Source organism: Carlito syrichta, unplaced genomic scaffold (assembly GCF_000164805.1).
Source record: "Carlito syrichta isolate Samal-C Ts95f unplaced genomic scaffold, Tarsius_syrichta-2.0.1 Scaffold27403, whole genome shotgun sequence".
Lineage (NCBI taxonomy): Eukaryota > Metazoa > Chordata > Mammalia > Primates > Tarsiidae > Carlito > Carlito syrichta.
Window position 1 is genome coordinate 1099 of NW_006971499.1, and position 4949 is coordinate 6047.

Sequence of the window (4949 nt, forward strand, 5' to 3'; positions counted from 1 at the left end):
CCTCACTCACTGAGCAATTTCTTCTGGTCTCACAGCTTCATTTCTAAAATTTGCATCCCTACTCTGAATCCTCAACAAAAAAAGCAACTTAGTGATATGCAACTGCCTTGTTGATATCTCTACTTGGGTATTTCATAAGAATGAGGTCAAAAAGTGATTTCCAAAGCTTCCTTTCTGAATGATCTATTCCATTCTCTCAACCTCAGTTCCTATCAATTTCAGAAGTAATTGGTGAAGCAAGGGGTCTAACCTATGCAGCCTGGTCCTGGTCCCGGAGTTCTTCTCCAACCACTATCTCTTTTTTTTTTTTTTTTTTTTTTTTTTTTTTTGAGTCAGGGTCTCACTCTGTCACCCAGGCTGGAGTATAGCGACACAATCACAGCTTACCGACCTCGGTCTCAAACATTCTGGGCTCAGGCAATCCTTCCACCTCAGCCTCCCGTGTAGCTGGGACTACAGGCGCACTCCACCACACCCAGCTATTTTAAAAATTCTTTTGTAGAGATGAAGTTTTGCTACGTTGCCTTGGATGGTCTTTAACTCTGGGACTCAAGCAATCCTCCTGTCCCAGTCTCCCAAGTTGCTGGGATTACAGGTATAAGGCACCTGCCTTCAACTACTATATCATGCTGTCCATTCAAATAAAGGTAATAGTAAAGGTGCTTTGAATTCATTTTAAATATTAAGATTGTGGTCAGAAAATACACTACTTTAAGTACTTCAACATACAGAAGTTCAGAGGCAAAGATTAAAGCAAAAGTTAATAAATACTTGGTACACCAATGGCTCTTACATATGAAAATACAATATTCTGTTTTCCTTTCATGGCATTTTCTATGTTATCAAGGCCATCCAGGGTAGTAATATATTTTACTTCATTAAAAAGAAGAGCACTGAAATAAAAACAGATACAATTAATCAAAAAATATGATATACACTTTGTTTCATAATATATATTTTTATTAAAGAATCTAACCAAAAACCAAATGTATCTCCATTGAATAAATCATCAGTAGTAAGAACCTAAGCATTTTTATAATACTGAATCAGAATCACTCTTGAGATCATTAGTCTGTCTCTGAGAACAGTTGTAAGAAATGGTGTTCACGCTCTATCACAATGACTTTCTCAACGGATGTAAACCGTATACACTAACATCTTTGGCCAGATCATCTCCTATAGATCACTCAGTCTGGAACATATTTGAACCCTTCACACACCTAATGGGCAGGCTTCTTTCCATGGCCTGTGAGGTCCTGAATGACTTAGACTTCATTTTGTTCTGGCATTCCTTGTGTGTACAGCAATCTGGGCATGACTCAGGGCCTTTGCACACACAGGTTTCTGTCCTGGAAGCTATTCCCTTTGCTCCATTCCATGTATCTGGTTTCAGATTAAACATCAAGCCTTCCCCTTGATCCTGTGTAAGTCAGTCTATAGTGCTTTCCTCTCATTTCACTATTGGATTTCTTCAAAGTCCTAATTACAATTTATAGTTATTTATATATTTACTTATCTATCTCATTAAACTGCAATACCCTTGAGGAAAAGACCTCTGTATTTTATCACTTACACATAAAAAGTTAGAATAGAGCATAGTACACTGCAGAAAATTCATAAATTGGCTGGGTACAGTGGTTCAAGCCTGTCATCCCAACACTTTGGGAGTCTGAGGCAAGAGGATCGCCTGAGCTCATGGGTTTGAGAACAGCCTGGGCAACTTCGTGAGAAGTCGACTCCACAATAAATAAAAAAATAATTCGGGCATGGTGGCATACATCTCTGGTTCCAGCTACTTGGAAGGCTGAGGCAGAAGGATCACCTGAACCCAGCAGGTCAAGGTTGCAGTGGCAGTGAGCGTGCCACTGTACTCCAGCCTGGGTGACAGAGTGAGATGCCAACCCCCCAACAAAAAAAGAAAAAGAAAGAAAGAAAATCCATAAGTATTTGTTGAATGAATGAAAGAAAAAGTAGGGTAAAAGAAAATGGAAGTTCAAAATACCCTAGCGCTTATTGAAAAACACCTTTATTGAATCAAGGAAACAGGGATGGAACACAAAACAGGTGTTTTCATTCCTGGTCCAGTAACCTTCCCACTTGACCATAATTCTTCCAAATCATCTTTTCAATGTATAAATCAGAATGGCTAATCCTATTTCTTCATCCAAAGTTAACTACATTTAAAAGTTCTCAACGTTTATATAAAATCTCAATCAACTCACTCCATTTATCCCCACATGCATATATATGCATGTATTATTATTTTTTTTTTAGCTAAATTAAAAGAATTTTTTAAAGTTGTTGCAGGTCCACATACTTAAATTTTAAAAAGTTTACTCAAACACCTCAAATAAATTAGTCAAACAAAGTTACCTCTTACAAGACAACAGAACTTTCTCCTAACAGAGTACCTCAAACTTTTTGGTCTTAGGAAATCTTTTTTTTTTTTTAATGGCTCTATGCATTTATTTTTAGCTATTATTAATGCAGGAAAAAGGGGACAAAAAGCTCACAAACACTACACAATTTCACAAGACACACTGCAGGGAAGAAAGTGCCTGAGATGGATCGACAGTATCCTAGAGTCTTGGTGGACCCTTTCCTGGGGAAGGCGGACCTCTCATTCCTGGTGGAGGTGGCCTCATTCCTGGAGGAGGCATGCCTATTGGCGTCCCTCGAGCAGGAGGCAGCCCAATTGGTGGGCCCATGGGTGGTCTCATACCAGGTGGAGGAGCCATAATACCTGGAGGTGGGGTTGCTCTGCCGTCCTGGTGGGTACTGAGTGGTGCTCCAGCAACGCTGGCAGTAGCAGCAACGGCAGCAGCCGGTACCGTACCTCCTCCCTGTGGAGTCATTACCTGCTGTGATGGTCCCCCAAGGCCTCGGACCGGGCCTGCTAATCCAGCAGGTGCCTGGGGAATCGGTACACCAGCTGGTTCCCCTCTGCCAGCTGCCCTACGGCCCCTGGACCCCTGCTGCTCCAGCCCGAGGTCCCCGAGCAACGCCAGTATCCTTTGGAGGCGGCCCTTCTGCAGTCAGGGATACCAAGTCCTCTCCACGCAGCAACACCAAACCCCAAACCCGCTTCTCTTCACGCCCTGGCTGCGTCGCAGTCTTTGGCCTGACTTTGCTCAGAGGCCGCTTCCTGGCTGTTCCAAGGCTCCCGTAACCACCTCTCGTGTCTCGGCCGGGAATGCCCGTCTCAGTTCCGCGTGGAAATCCAGACCGCTACTCGCTGCTGTCGAGGACGCCTTGGACACGACTGGCCCTCTTGGCGGCTCAGCGAGGCTGGCTTCGGCGTCCGGCGTGGCCTCGAACCTCCGGCACGGCGGGGCCGTCGTCCGTCTGGGCTGTCCGCGATCCCGCGCTCGCCCCATCGCGTCTCGGCGCTCCCAGGCCCAGGCCTCGGGCAGCTCCCGCCGCGGCTCCATCTCCGGAAAGCTTAGACCCTCGCGAATTACTGAGGGCCTCAAAGAGCTTTTGTTATGTAGGTTATATCTATCAACAGCTGCCAGAATAGAAATTAAAACAGGAACTTAGAATATTTATTGAGTAATTCCTTAAAATTAACAATACACACCATTACATGTTAAAATAAATTATCTTATTTTCAAAAACTAAATTTTTTAAAACAAAGGGAGAATTTAGTGAGAAGAATGGCATTGCTTTACATTCTTGCAAATCTCTTTAATATCGGACTAAACAGAAGACAGCTGAGTTCTCATATCTGCTCCTGCATTCACTCTGTTGTGATATTGCATGTCATGTCGTCTCTTGAACCCCATTCATGAGAGGCAGAAAGTGAAAAAGGCAAATCATGCTTTAGCATCATCATAAAAGTATTTTCACTGAGCAGGCACCCTGAAAGTGCTACTCTAAATTACACTGGCTTAAATATTTACCTCTCTATCACAGATTTTTCCCACTTTTGGAAAGAAATATAAAACTCGATCTCCTGTGATTCCCAGGGCTCTTGTATTGTTTTAAAAACAAATATTCACTGAAAAGTATTTACTTGCACTAAATATTTTCATATGTTGTCACTTAAGTCCTCAAGAATGTTTCTGGAATATTGTTTTTTCTACACATCCACACAGAAAGAGAAAAAGAGAAAGGGAGAGAGAGGAAACAATCTGAGACTGCTCAGGTAAGCTGCTCCAGATCATGGTATTCAAATCCAGGTCCTCTGACTCTAAGGCCAAGACTTTCCACATTATATTATTATTGGCCACCCTTATAAATGAGAAACCAGATGGAAGGGATGTCGATGAAAGGATGGCAGGCCAGGTGCCGTTGCTCATGCCTATAATCTCAGCACTTTGGGAGGCCAGGTGAGAGGACTGCCTGAGCCCAAAGGTTTGAGAAGAGCCCGATAACTTGGCAAGACCACATCTATAAAATAAATTTAAAAATTAGTCTGGCAAGGGGGTGCACGCCTGTAGTTCCAATTACTTGGAAGGCAGAGGCGGAAGGATCGCCTGAGCCCAGCAGATCAAGGCGGCGGTGGCCATGAGCGTGCCACTGCACTGCAGCCTGGGTGACAGAGTGAGAGTCTGACTCAAGAAAAAATTTCAAAAAAGAAAGAGTGGCAAAAAAGTTTCAGGGACAACAAGCTGAGCTACAGGCTACCTGTACATTTTGGCTAACAAGTCCAGAATCACCCTTCAGTTACTTCAAAACAGTTGCAAGGTACAACCTAGTAAACTTAACGGGCCTACCATGTAAATTCTAGTCTTGGAAATGACATCTGTCCATTCACTACCTTTCTTGCTCTAGTAGTTCCAGTCTACTTGCTTCAAAAATTAAATCTCGGAGGACTCTCCCCCCAACCATTTTTTTCAATAAGAACTAGCAAATACAACCAACAGCTAACATTAGGTACTTACCACATGTCAGGCTTAGTACTAAGCGCTTTATAAGTAGTGATAAGTTATTGGTTTGGGAGCTGC

At 43.1% G+C, this 4949-nt stretch overlaps 1 pseudogene; it reads right to left on the bottom strand.

Annotated features, from left to right (window-relative positions):
- Positions 1-2579: 2579 nt before the first annotated feature.
- LOC103269688 lies at positions 2580-3431 on the bottom strand (annotated as a pseudogene).
- Positions 3432-4949: the final 1518 nt, after the last annotated feature.